The sequence below is a fragment of the Diceros bicornis genome, chromosome 28, assembly GCF_020826845.1.
Source record: "Diceros bicornis minor isolate mBicDic1 chromosome 28, mDicBic1.mat.cur, whole genome shotgun sequence".
NCBI classification, from domain to species: Eukaryota; Metazoa; Chordata; class Mammalia; order Perissodactyla; family Rhinocerotidae; genus Diceros; species Diceros bicornis.
In genome coordinates this window covers 42,870,544-42,885,771 of record NC_080767.1, presented here as the reverse complement: position 1 = coordinate 42,885,771, position 15,228 = coordinate 42,870,544, and the positions used below count along the sequence as shown (strand labels likewise).

The window sequence follows — 15,228 nt, the reverse complement described above, 5'->3', positions numbered from 1 at the left end:
CCTGCTGATGGAGCACAGAGGCCCCGCCTACACATGAGAGCACGACCTGCCAAGCAGCTGTGGCCAGTGCGCAAATGCAGAGAGGCCCTACTGGCACGACTTCCAGCGGACAGGGCAGGATCAGCAAACACAGCTCCTGCTCCCCTCCCAGCAGTGAAAACACAACATACCAACTCTTATGGGATACAGCAAAAGCAGTCCCAAGAATGCTATACAAGAAATGTATAGCAATACAAGCCTACCTCAACAAAGAAGAAAAATTTCAAATAGGTAATTTTAAACTACACCTAACAGAACTAGAAAAACAAGAACAAACAAAGCCCAAAGTCAGAAGAAGGAGAGAAATAATAAAAATCAGAGTAGAAATAAATGAAATAGAGACTAAAAGAACTATAGAAAGAAAAGAATGACATCAGCATCATGACAGAGTGAGCTTTCCGCATAGACTCTGCCCCCCTAAGATACAAGAAAAAAGACATTCATATACCAGCAGAGGATGTTCACACAACACAAAAGACATCTGAGAGACCCACGCAGCCATACATCTGAAGGTGGAGGTGCTGGAACCCCCAGAGGAAGGGCAAGGAGGTAAGGGGAACTCCTCTCCTCCCTGAACAACAGTGACCCTGGGACCACGCGGCTCTCAGAGAGAGAGTGGGGAGTGGCAGCCCACTGCGGGAAAATCCTCGCTCTCCAAGTTCTCTCACAGCCTGTGGGAAATTCCCACACGGAGGGGACTGAACTGCTGGGGGGGGGGGTGCCTGCATCAAGTTTGCACCCCAGGAGAGCAGATAGCGAGGGAAGAGCAAGAAGCCCCCAGGATTGGGCAAGTGAAAGAAAGAGCCGCTCCCCCCTGCCTGGCTCCCAGCACAACCGGTCGCAGATGGCGGAGGGCTCAGAATACACAGCTCTTGACTCCCACCTAGTGGCAGCAGATGGAAACTGCAACCAGATATTTTCAGCATGAGGAAAAATAAGCCCACAACCTCAAGCAGTATGCAGAAATATATTAAATCTCCAGACCAGAAGGAAAATGACAAGCACCCAGAAATCAATCCTGAAAGCACAGAAATTTACAGCCTAAATAACAGAGAATTCAAAATAGCTATCATAAAAAAGATCAACAAATTATAAGAAAACACAGACACATCAATGAAATCAATAACTTCTTCTCAAAAGGGACTGAAACTACAAAGAAAAACCAATCAGAAATCTTGGAGATGAAAAACACAATGAAAGAGATAAAGGAAAATCTGGATTCTTTAAAGAACAGAGCTGACTATATGGAGGAAAGAGTCAGCATTATTGAGGACAGGAATTCAAAAATGCTCCAGATGGAGGAGAAGAGAGAACTAAGACTAGAAAGAAATGAAGAAATTCTCCGAGAAATATCCAACTCAATTAGGACATGCAACATAAGGATTATAGGTATTCCAGAGGGAGAAGAGAGGGACAAAGGAGCAGGGAGCTTGTTCAAAGAAATAATAGCTGAGAACTTCCCAAACCTGGGGAAGGAGCTGGAAATGTAAGTGAATGAAGTCAATACATCTCCTAAATATATCAACATAAGGACATAAAGAGATTCTCTCCAAAGCATATAATAGTAAAGCTGGCAAAAGTCAATGCCAAAGAAAAAATATTAAGGGCAGCAAGACAAAAAAAAATAAGGTACAAAGGAATTCCAATCAGGCTCTCAGCAGATTTCTCAGCAGAAATTTTACAGGCTAGGAGAGAGTGGAATGATATATTCAAAATTCTGAAAGACAAAAACTTTCAGCCAAGAATACTCTATCCAGCAAAAATATCCTTCAGATATGACAGAGAAATAATAACTATCCCAGATAAACAAAAGCTAAGAGATTTCATTGCCACAAGAGCCCCACTACAAGAAATGCTCAAGAAGTCCCTCATGCCTGAAAAAAAAAAAAAGAGAAAGGGGATACAAAGCTTTAAGCAAGGAGAAAAACAGGTAGACAAAACCAGAAAAATTGCAGCTCTCTATCAGAATAGGTTAGTAAACACTTAATTATAACATCAAAGATTAAGGGAAAGAAAACACCAAAAATAAATATAACCTCATCACTTTAAACACAAACTCACAACACAAGATGGAATAAGCTGTGACAATAATAACTTGGTGAAGAAAAAAGGGATGAAATCAACTTAGTCTAAGGAAAGGAGAGGCCATCAGAAAATGGACTATCTCATCTATGAGATTTTTTATACAAACCTCATGGTAACCACTAAACAGATAATGAGAACACAGACACAAATGATAAATAAAGAAAAAAACTAAGAAAACCATCACACAGAACTACCAAACTGAATTGGTAGTCCAAAACATACGGGACGAGAAACAAAGCAAAGGCACAAGAACTGGAAAATGAGCAATAAAATAGCAACATTAAGCCCTCATATATCAATAATCACTCTAAATGTAAATGGATTGAATTCTCCAATCAAAAGACATGGAGCGGTACAATGGATTAAAAAACAAGATCCAACAATATGCTGCCTCCAGGAAACACATCTCAGCTCTAAAGATAAACACAGGCTCAGAGTGAAAGGATGGAAGACAATACTCCAAGCTAATGGCAAACAAAAGCAAGCAGGCATTACCATACTTATATCACACAAAGTAGACTTCAAGATAAAACAAGTAATGAGAGAAAAAGAGAGGCAATGTATAATGATAAAAGGGACACCCCACCAAGAAGATATATCACTTATATATGCACCCAACACAGGAGCACCAAAGTACATAAAGCAACCATTAACAAACCTAAAGGAGATATTAACAACAACACAATAATAGTAGGGGATCTTAACACCCCACTTACATCAATGGAGAGATCATCCAGACAGAAAGTCAATAAGGAAATAGTGGACTCAAATGAAAAACCAGACGAGGTGGACTTAGACATACAGAGAGCACTCCATCCAAAAACAGCAGATTACATGTTCTTCTCAAGAGCACAGGAAACATTCTCAAGGATAGACCATATGTTGGGAAACAAGGCAAGCCTCTATAAATTTAAGAAGATTGACATCATAACAAGCATCTTTTCCGACCATAATGCCATGAAACTAGAAATCAACTACAAGAAAAAAACTGGGGAAGTGACAACGATGTGGAGACTAAACAACATGCTACTGAGCAACCAATGGATCACTGAAGAAATTAAAGGAGAAATTGAAAACTATCTGAAGACAATGAAAATGAAAATACACCATACCAACTCACAAGGGATACAGCAAAGTGGTCCTGAGAGGGAAACTCATAGCAATACAGGCCCACCTTAACAAACAAGAAAAATCCTAAATAAGCAACCTTAAACTACACCTAACAGCATTAGAAAAAGAAGAACAAACAAAGCCTAAAGTCAGGAGATGGAGGAAAATAATAAAAATTAGAGCGGAAATAAATGAAATTTGAAACAAACAAACAAACAAAAAACAGTAGAAAAGATCAATGACACAAAGAGCTGGTTCTTGGAGAAGATAAACAAAACTGACAAACCCTTAGCCAGACTCACTAAGAAAAAAAGACAGAATGCTCAAATAAAATCAGAAGTGAAAGAGGAGAAATTACAACAGATACCACAGAAATACAAAGGATTATAAGAGAATACTATGAAAAACCACATGCCAACAAATTTGACAATCTAGAAGAAATGGATAAATTCTTAGACTCACACAACCTCCCAAAACTGAATCAAGAAGAAATAGAGAACCTGAATAGACCAATCCCAAGTAAAGAGATTGAAACAGTAATCAAAAACTTCCCAAAAATAGAAGTCCAGGACCAGATGGCTTCTCTGGAGAATTTTACCAAACATTCAAAGAAGATTTAATACCTATCCTTCTCAAACTATTCCAAAAAACAGAGGAAGAGGGAACACTTCCTAACACATTCTATGAGGCCATCACCACCCTGATAGCAAAGCCAGACAAGGACAACACGAAGAAGGAAAATTACAGGCCAATATCGCTGATGAAACTAGATGCTAAAATCCTCAACAAAATATTGGTAAACTGAATACATTAAAAAGATCATACACTATGATCAAGTGCAATTTATACCATAGACACAGGGAGGGTTCAACATCCGCAAATCAATCAATGTGACACACCACATTAGCAAAACGAGGAATAAAAACCACATGATCATCTCAATAGATGCAGAGAAAGCATTTGACAAGATCCAACATCCATTTATAATAAAAACTCTCAATAAAATGAGTATAGAAGGAAAGCACCTCAACAAAATAAAGGCCATATAGGACAACCCACAGCCAACATCATACTCAATGGGGAAAAACTGAAAGCCATTCTTCTGAGAATAGGAACAAGACAAGGGTGCCCACTCTCACCACTCTTATTCAACACAGTACTGGAGGTTTTGGCCAGACCAATTAGGTAAGAAAAAGGAATAAAAGGAATACAAATAGGCAATGAAGAAGTGAAACTCTTGCTGTTTGCAGATGAGATGATTTTCTATATAGAAAATCCTAAAGAATCCATTGGAAAACTATCAGAAATAATCAACAACTACAACAAAGTCGCAGGGTACAAAATCAACCTACAAAAATCAGTTGCATTTCTATGCTCTAAGAACGAACTAACAGAAAGAGAACTCAAGAAGACAATCTCATTTACAATTGCAACAAAAAGAATAAAATATCTAGGAATATGCTTAACCAAGGAGGTGAAAGACCTATACAATGAAAACTATAAGACATTATTGAGTGAAATCAATGATGACATAAAGAAATGGAAAAATATTGCATGCACTTGGATTGAAAGAATAAACATAGTTAAAATGTCCATACTACCTAAAGCCATCTACAGATTGAATGCAATCCCAATCAGAATCCCAAGGACATTCTTCACGGAAATAGAACATAGAATACTAAAATTCATATGGGGCAACAAAAGACCCTGAATAGCTAAAGCAATCCTGAGAAAAAAGAACTAAGCTGGAGGCATCACAATCCCTGACCTCAAAACATACTACAAAGCTATAATAACCAAAACAGCATGGTACTGGTACAAAAACAGACACACAGATCAATGGAACAGAACTGAAAACCCAGAAACAAAACCACACTTCTCCGGACAGCTAATCTTTGACAAAGGAGCTAAGAACATACAATGGAGAAAGAATTAAGTCTCTTCAATAAATGGTGCTGGGAAAACTGGACAGACACATGCAAAACAATGAAAGTAGACCATTATCTTACACCATACACAAAAATTAACTCAAAATGGATTAAAGACTTGAATGTAAGACCTAAAACCATAAAACTCTTAGTAGAAAATACAGGCAGTACACTCTTTGACATTGGCCTTAGCAGCATCTTTTCAAACACCACATCTACTCAGACAAGGGAAACAAAAGAAAAAATAAACAAATGGGACTACATCAGACTAAAAAGCTTCTGCCAGGCAAAGGAAACCACAAACAAAATGAAAAGACAACCCACCAAGTGGAAGAAAATATTTGCAAATCATATATCTGACAAGGGGTTAATTTCCAAAATATATAAAGAACTCATACAACTCAACAACAAAAAGACAAACAATCCAATTAAAAAATGCGCAGAGGATATGAACAGACATTTTCCAAAGAAGATACATGGATGGCCAACAGGCACACGAAAAGATATTCAACATCACTAATTATTAGGGAAATGCAAATCAAAACTACAATGAGATATCACCTTGCACCTGTCAGAATGGCTATGATTAACAAGACGAGAAATAAGAAGTGTTGGAGACGACATGGAGAAAAGAGAACCCGCATACACTGCTGGTGGGATTGAAAACTGGTACAGCCACTATGGAAAACAGTATGGAGATTCCTCAAAAAATTAAAAATAGAAATACCGTACAATCTAGCTATCCCACCACTGGGCACTTATCCAAAGAACATGAAATCAACAATTCAAAGAGATCTATGTACCCCTATGCTCACTGCAGCATTATTCACAATAGCCAAGATGTGGAAGCAACCCTAATGCCCATCAACTGATGAATGGGCAAAGAAGATGCAGTATAGATTAGTGGTTACCAGATGGGAAGAGGGGGTGGGCAAAAGGGATAAAGGGGCACATATGTATGGTGACAGATAAAAACTAGACTATTGGTGGTGAGCAGGATGCAGTCTATACAGAAACTGATATATAATAACGTACACCTGAAATTACACAATGTTATAAACCAATATGACCTCAAAAAAATAAAAAATAAAAGCGGCAAGAGTGAAGGGACATAAATGAAAAATAGGTTTCCACATTTCACTCAAAATGGTGAAACAATACCTGTCAACTGTTGTAAGTCACATCCATATGTTATAATACCCAGAGCAACCACTAAGAAAACTATATGAAGAGAGACACTCAAAAACAATATAAATAAATCAAGATGGAATCCTAAAAAATAGTCAAGTAATCCACAGGAAGGCAAAAAAAGAAACAGGAACAAGAAACAGAGAAAACAGAAAACGAACAATAAAACGTCAGACTTAAGCCCTCATATAGCAACAATTACATTAAATGTGAATACGTAAATACACCAAATAAAAGACAGAGATTGGCAGAGTGGATAAAAAAACTGACACAACTATATGCTGTTTACAAGAAACTCCCTTCGAATTCAACAACTTAGGCAGGTGAAAGTAAAGGAACAGAAAAGTCTATACCGGGGGCCAGCCCCATGACGTAGCAATTAAGTGCGCGCGCTCCACGGCTGGCGGCCCGGGGTTCGGATCCTGGGCATGCAGTGCTGCACCACTTGTCAGGCCATGCTGTGGCGGCGTCCCATATAAAGTAGAGGAAGATGCGCACAGATGTTAGCCCAGGGCCAGTCTTCCTCACCAAAAAGAGGAGTATTGGCATGGATGTTAGCTCAGGGCTGATCTTCCTCACACACAAAAAAAGAAAAGTCTATACCAGGCAAACATTATTAAATTTTTTAAAAGGTAGGTATAGCTATATTAACATTTGATAAAGTAGAAAGAAAAGTGCTGGAGACAAAGAAGAATATTACATAACGGTAAAAGGGTCAATCCACCAGGAAGACCTTACAATCCTAAACATGTATGCCCCAAATTACCAAGCCTCAGAACACAGGAAAAAAATGAACAAAGCTGAAAAGAGAAATAGACAAGTCTCTAAGTACAGTCAGGGACTTCAACATCCCCATCAGCAACTGACAGTACTGCTAGACATAAAATCAATAAGATAAGAGACCTGAACAACACAACCAACCCACAGAATCTAACTGACGTGTACAACACTCCACCCAACAACAGAATATACATTTCTTCAAATGCCCATGGAACATTCACCAAAATGGACCTTACCCTGGGCCATAAAACAAACTTTAAAAGAATAGAAATCATACAGAGTAACAGTATGTTATCTTACCATAAGAGAATCATATTAGAGGGCTGGCCCCGTGGCTTAGTGGTTAAGTGCACGCGCTCCGCTGCTGGAGGCCCGGGTTCGGATCCCGGGCACGCACCAACGCACCGCTTCTCTGGCCATGCTGAGGCCGTGTCCCACATAGAGCAACTAGAAGGATGTGCAGCTATGACATACAACTATCTACTGTGGCTTTGAGGGGAAAAATAAATAAATAAATAAAATTATTTTTTAAAAAAAGAGAGAGAATCACATTAGAAATAATAACAAATGAGGAAAATCTCAATACTTGGAAATTACACTTCTAAATAACTCATGGGTCAAAGAGAAAGTATCAAAAGAAATAAAGAAAAATACATACAACTGAATGAAAATGAAAATACAACATACCAACATACGTGGGATGCAGCTAAGACAGTACAGAGTGGGAAATTTATAGCACTAAATGCTTACACTAGAAAAGAGGAAAAGTCTCAAACCAATAATCTAAGTTCCTACCTCAAGAAACTAGAAAAAGAAGAGTAAAATAAACCCAAAGCAGGCAGAAAGAAAGGAGGCAAGAGTGGTTATAAAAGAGCAAGAGAACAGAAAAGGTCCTCGTGGGGATGGAATGTTCTGTATCTAGATTATACAATGTCAACACCCCAGCTGTGATATTATACTACGGTTCTGCAAGAAGTCACCAGTGGGGAAAGCAGGTAAAGGGTGCCCAGGACCTCTCTGTATGATTTCTTAAAACTGCATGTTAACATACAATTATCTCAAAATAAAAGTTTAATTTTTTTAAAAAATTGGCCAAAGATCTGAAAAAACATTTCATAGAAAAAAGATTCAAATGACCAATAAGCATATTAAAAAATGTTCATCATCATTAGTCATCAGGCAAATGCATACCAAAACCACAGTGAGATAGCACAATCCATACACTTGAATGGCTAAAATTAAAAAGACTGACAATGCCACATGCTGGCAAGGATGCAGAGCAACTGGAACTCGCACACTTTGCTGGTAGAAATAAAAGAGGACACAGCCACTTTGGAAAACAACTGGGCAGTTAAACATACTGATATGACCCAGTAACACCATGCCCAGGTATTTACCCAGACAAACGAAAACACATGTCCACACAAAGACTTGTACATGAACGTTCACAGCAGCTTTATTCATAACAGACAAAAACTGGTTATAGTCTAAGTGTCCATCAACGACTGAATGAATAAGTAAAACAAGGGCAGCCAAACAATGAAGACTACCACTACTACTCAGCAAAAAAGATCTACACACAGGGACGCATCTCAAAAATACTGTGCTGAGTGAAGAAGCCAAAGAGGACCTGACGTATCATCAGAGGTAAATAAAACTCTAGAAAACACAACTAATCTACAGGGACAGAGCAGATCAGTGAGGCTCTGGGCTGGGGTTGACTGGAGGGGCTCAAGGAAACCCGTAGAGGTGATGAACATGTTTTACCCTGATTGTGGGTCCTGTTGGCAGGAGTATATATATGTTTCTTTAAACTCATCAAGCTATATTCCTTAAATGTGTGCTTTTTATTATATGTAAAGTGTTCCTCAATAAAGTTGGTTTTCTCAAAGATGCAAAATAAAATTCCTCACTGTATATCAAACAATGGTTAACCTACCCTACAGAGATTTCTCTGAAAGGCCCAGGTTTAATATATCTCCTCCCCCCTCAGAAACCTTCAGTGGCTCCCCAATTCACACACAACAAAACCTCAATTTATCAACAGCCATTCAAGGCATTCCAAGATCTGGCCCCAGGTATTTTTCCCAGTCTGCGTTATTCTAACTCTGCTGCAGCTAAATTCACACTTCACCCCAACTAGAACACTAGGCTTCCCTTAGCATGAAGGACACCGCAGCCCCCTCCACCCTCGGACTGGTTTTTGTTTGTTCCCTTACCTCCACTTGGTTCTTACCCACCTAAGCCACAAGCTCAGCTTCGCTTTCTTTTTTTTTTTTTAGCATTTTTTTTTTTTAAGATTTTATTTATTTATTTTCCCCCCAAAGCCCCAGTAGATAGTTCTATGTCATAGCTGCACATCCTTCTAGTTGCTACATGTGGGACGCGGCCTCAGCATGGCCGGAAAAGCGGTGCGTCGGTGCGCGCCCAGAATCCGAACCCGGGCCGCCAGCAGCGGAGCGCGTGCACCTAACCGCTAAGCCACGGGGCCGGCCCTCAGTCTGGCTTTCTTGAATGGAACATTCCGGATTCCGTCCAAGGAGTTTCCCTCCCTCCCTCATGTGTTCTGCCACATCACCTGCTCCTCTCTCAGGCAGCAGCCTCCTCGGCCTTGCATCACAGGTCTGTGTGTGTGTGGCCACATCCAGCACTACATGAGCCCTGAGAAGCAGGTCAAGGCCCTACGGTTCACAACATAATGCTCAGCTGAACACTGATATAAGTTTAACTTTGAGTTGAAGTAGAGTCACTGGAGGACAGTGACTAAGGGATATTTAAGTGAACTAGTTAGCTTGAACAATAAGAAAAAGAGGGCTAGGAGAGAGCAGAAATAGAAATAAAAACTCAAAGATTATCTTTCCATATGTGATAACAAAGCCACAAAAGAAGAAAAGCTCTATGGAATAAAGACTATAAATATTCTTGCCAAGGGTACCGCAGGCGCTAGGCGGCTGTCCCAGCTGACCCTTCCTCATGCTTGCCCAACCTCCTACCCCTGCCATCAATCAGCCCAGTCTCGGCGACTCAGCTTTCCTAGTATCTGTTGGCTCAACCTACCCTTCTCATTCTCACTGCAGACAAACTAGGCAAGGCCTTGGCACTTCAAGCCAAAATGACATCAGCTCTGCTATGGACTCAATGTGTGTGTCCCCTCAAAACTCATATATTGAAACCTAACCCCCAAGGTGAAGATATAAGGAGATGGGGTCTTTGGGAGGTGATTAGGTCATGAGGATGGAGGCCTCCTGAACAGGATTAGCGCCCATATAATGAAGCTCTAGAGAGCTCCCTGGCCCCTTCTGCCATGTGAGCACATACCAGGAAGACAGCCATCTATGAACCAGGAAGCAGGCCCTCACCAGACACCAAATCTGCTGGCACCAGGATCTTAAACTTCCAACCTCCAGAAATGTGAGAAATAAATGTGTTGTTGGTAAGCCACCCAGTGTATGGTATCTTGCTATAGCAGCCTAAATAGACTAGGACAAGCTCCCAGATACTCCACCTGACTACAGCCTCTACCCGCTCCAATCTGCTAGAAGAATCTTGCCAGGCTACCTCTCTCATCACACCACCCCCTACTCAAAAACCTTCTCAGGCACACATCATGAAAGAAATCCTTAGCCAGCTTGGAACACCACAGACAATCTGGCCCAGACTATTTCCCAAACTAATCACCTACTATTTCAGTCCACAAATCCTCTGTCACAAGAAGGTTAATCGACTCAGTGCCCACGACGCTTCTTCCTCTGCACGGAACCTGGCCAGGTGCCCTCCCCTCTACTCTTGCGGGAGCTACCCAAACCTTACCTAGCCTATCGCCCCACGAAGCCTCCCCAAGCAGCCTTCTCACAGCGATCACTGCCCCGGGTGGCGCAAGCACTCCAGTCCCCATTCACCCACCTGACAGCGCCTTACTCTGCCTCAAGACAGCTCCTGCACTGATGTCATGCTGCCATTTCTCAGGGCCTGCATTATTTCATTTTCCTTTGTAGATGTCAATAGTTCGTGTGGATTTTAAGCAATTGAGGAGATGGCACTATATAACTTCTCCCCTGTATTTCCTGCAGTGCAAAACACAATTATGCACATGACAATTATGCAATTACTATTGTTTGAATGAATGTAATATTGGCTCCATCCTGGTCACCTTCAGATTAGACGAAAAATGATAGCAATCTGAGTTTTTTAATAGTTGAACTAGGAAGTAAAAAAGAACACTAGTACATACAATGGTGATATGGCCACAAAAAAATCAACAGCAGAAGAAGCCTATGAGCTACCATAAAGACAAATGTAATACAGAGAAGAAAATATTAAGGGCTTTCTGGAAGAATATTTGCACAAATTTAACATCCTAAAGCACAACAGTGGCCAACTCTTTTGAGGGTTGCTCAAATTTAAAGGATTAGAACAGTTTGAACTTAAAGATGGATTTATGTTCTTTGCTTAATCTTTAACTTGTGGTATCAGGCAGGAAAGAGAGCATGTGCAAAATGGTATATCTTTAGAAATACAAATGCACCATGTATGGCCACCAGGACAGAATTATAAAGCACATCCTTCCATCCCACCTGTTTCAAAGGTGTTTCCAACTCTTTTATCCATTTGACAAGTATCTGAGCACTGACTGTCCTGCAGACATGGTAGTAAACAGGACAACCACGACCCCTGCCCTCACGGACACGACGCGGTTCTCAGTGCACCCAAGCAGAGGGAAGGTCATGTTACAAGACCAACCAACGACCCCCACAGTATCTTGTCCCACCGAGCAGGTGCATCTAGGCTGTTTTGTAACCTCCCATCTCAGAGGCACCCAAATCCCTTACTAAGAACAAAAAACTATTGAAAAATACAATCTAAATTCACAAACCAATAATCTGAACAAATCACCACATAAAAAAACTTGATGGTATGCTTATGAATGAGGGTCTCCCCACTACGACTTGCACAGAGGCTGTTCCCAACAGTCCAGGGACAAGAGCAGCAGCCAGGTTTCATTTCCAGTCCTGGGACCTGGAGAGGGGTTCCAAGCACTGGAATCATTTTAGCCAAATGTCACTACAACAAAGCAAGGCGGTGACCCTCTGGAGTTGACAACAAAGGGATTTTGCTCCTAATATCAATTAAGCAACAGAGTCCAAGCTATTCTTGTGGTCTAGACAATGAGACAGCTGGCCGGGGCTGGATTACAGATACCTCATCAATGACTGCACAGATTTCGCGTCCCACAACACAGTTTCCAAATCAGTAGTTTAATTACTCTAAGGAGAGAGGGAGAGGATGAGAGTGCTAATCCCTCACTAGCGGTGGGCTCTGGACAGCCTCGTGGTCTCTCTCCATCCCAGTTTGCTGCTACTAAAAAGAGAAGATTAACCTCGGTGGCCCCTACGGTCCCACCCAGTCCAGGGAAGCACAGCTCCATGGTGAGTTGTGGTGAGTCTCAACGTGGTTTCCAGGGCGCCTCAGAGGGTGAAACCACCACCACTGAGCTACATAGCAACATGCTTGCAAAGAGCTGAGTGCCTTCTAGTACTTTCCCTGGGTTGTTTTTTCAACACTGTCCTTGGGAGTTAACAAAAGCTATTACTCCCCCACTGTCTCCTGAAACCAAGGCCTAAATACCTTTAAGTTTCCTAAGCTCGTGGACTAAAATCAAAAGCCAGGAATGCAGCAGCCCCAGCCCAGCTCTATTCTGTAAAATAAATGGTACTTCAAGTCATTCCTTTAAAGTTTTTTACCAATTTATTACAATTGTCAATCAAAAGGACATCACAAAACATTCCAGCTAAGCAGACTCAACTGCTTCCCACACTTTTAAATTAATAACTTTCAACATGTCCAATATATTACTTCTAAAAAAACAATTAAAACACTATAAATGAAACAAGAGTTACCCCAAAAAGGGAGGGGCAGAATCTAAAAATAAAAACACAAGAGGGCCCACAGTTCTTGGCTGTGGCACCAGAGATGAAGAAAGTCGGAGGAAACGTTTCTGCATAACCATGTGCCACCACAAGGCCTGGCCAAGGGTGAGCTCTCCCCAGGCTCCTCACTCACTACAAACGGCAGCGGCCGGTGGCCCCGGGGACACGGAGAGTCCCAAAAGGCAAACGCAAACGAGAAGGCAGCCTCAGAGCACCTCGCCTGAGAGTGTCTGCATGCTTTCAATTCCTATACAAACAGAAAAGACTGTTCGGTTTCATTTAGCTACTTAATGAACAACTACAGAACAAGAAAAACATTTAGGCCACTTTCACCATCACACCCCTCAAAAACAATTTACAATTAAAGCGTGCAGACTGAAAGAATCATGTCTAATTAACTGAAAACTAAGCTGGAGAGGCACATGGAGATGTCCAAAAGGAGAAACAAAGAATAGGCCCCTGGATTAGGAAAAGAGTTTTGGGGTAAAAAATCTATATTATCCTACCCAAATCCCTCCCCACCCAGTCTCCTGCAAGACCAGACCCCCTGAGGGTAGCAGCGAAACTCCGCCAGGGCTGTGGACCCCACACACACACACACACACACACACACACACACACTGACGACACAGATGAAATCACTTCAGCTGAGTGGAGGTGAGTTTTTTTGGTCATCTGAATTGGGATCTCCTAAATATGTCAACTTAAAAAGAGATTCTCATCTAGAGCAAAACTACATCTGTGCCCTTCCCGAAACACAGCATAGAATGGAACAGCCTTCTCATTCAGCAACAATGAATGGAAAGCAGGCCTCCTAAAATCCGTGTGTGATGAGCACACTTCAGCCGAGGGATCGTGACCGACGGGCAACATGCAAGCCAGCCGCAGATCCTCAGACAGCATCCAGTCTCCTTCAGCTCCTGCTCACCTTCTGTTCTGTAAATACCTACCTTTAATCATTGAACACCCTAAAGCCTATTTTAATATCAGCTTTTGAATTAATTATCTGATGAGTCAACAAGTATCAAAGTGATCTGGTACTGGAAATAAAACTACACTAACCCAATACTAACCCTGAGAGGGATGCATATTTGTTTCCAGATAGCGGACAAATCCCACGCTGAATGCCAAAGCTAAATGTAACACAATAAAAATGCATTCACTTTGCTAAAGAAACTGGAAAGCAAATAACGAGACGGCTTTTTAGAAGTATTTGTGTCTATATAGCATTCATTACTAGAACCTTAGCTATTTCCATACATAAAATCTTAAAAATACACAGCAGTGTGAAACCTTGCACATGTGCCCCAGGAGCCGTGCCCAAGAACGCACTGTGCTTAAGAACACAGACCTGGAACCTGACCAGTGCCCACCAACAGTGAACAGGCCTCCAGCGAAACACCACACAGCAGTGAAAAAGCAAGGAGAGGAGTGGGAAGGAAGAAACTAGGAAGAATGTGGAATAAAGCAGTCTCAGCAGAGGACATAACTACCAAGGGCGCAAAAATAGGGAAAACTAAATACAGTTCAGTGATGTAAACACATGCGGTGAAATATAAAGAAAAGCAAACCAATCGCCAACGCAAGACATGAGGTTGGGACCCCGGCACACCCAGGGGACCCCACACGAGGTCAGGTCGCGTGCTTTTCCTTAAACTGACTGCCACATAACCCAGTGGCCGCTGCGGTGTTACTCTTTACACCTCACTCTAAAATTTTACATACACTTGTTAGCAATTCCATATTTCCCCCAAAATCATGTAAATTCGTGTACGCGACAATGTTTCCCCATCATACTATAGAGAAACTGAATCAAGTTCGCTGTAAAACTGGAAACTGCAAAATAAAGGAGAAAACTCGGGGTGCACACCATGAAATCAGCCTGCAATAGGGGACGCATCTAATCCCCGAGACCTGCAGAGCCAGTTTAGCCTCATGACTAACTGAGTCTGGCCATGACACAGGCCGCTCGGACCGGTGAGAGCCCGTCACAGGGGCACGCCTGCTCCGCGAGTTTTCAGACCCGGTCACCAGCCTCCCTCCTGAAAGGGTTCTCTCTCCACTTCAGTCTCACTCTGGAATCAGAAACGTCTTCCCCACAACGAAGGCAATTTTTAAAAACTGCTTCAAATGAAAAGAAAAAAGACTACGCAGTATTAACTCTTAATTTC

The 15,228-nt window shown here is 41.5% G+C and overlaps 1 protein-coding gene across 6 annotated transcripts in view; it reads right to left on the bottom strand.

Annotated features, from left to right (window-relative positions):
- CAMSAP1 (calmodulin regulated spectrin associated protein 1) overlaps positions 1-15,228 on the bottom strand; it is an 81,244-nt gene that overhangs the window by 65,044 nt on the left and 972 nt on the right. Inside the window, exon 1 of one of the 6 annotated variants that reach the window (XM_058524513.1) lies at positions 11,034-11,058. The exons of the other annotated variants lie outside the window; for them this stretch is intronic. The gene's annotated coding sequence lies outside the window, so the exon portion shown is untranslated. Of the gene's footprint in view, positions 1-11,033; positions 11,059-15,228 lie in introns of those variants that run through there. 6 annotated transcript variants of the gene reach the window in all.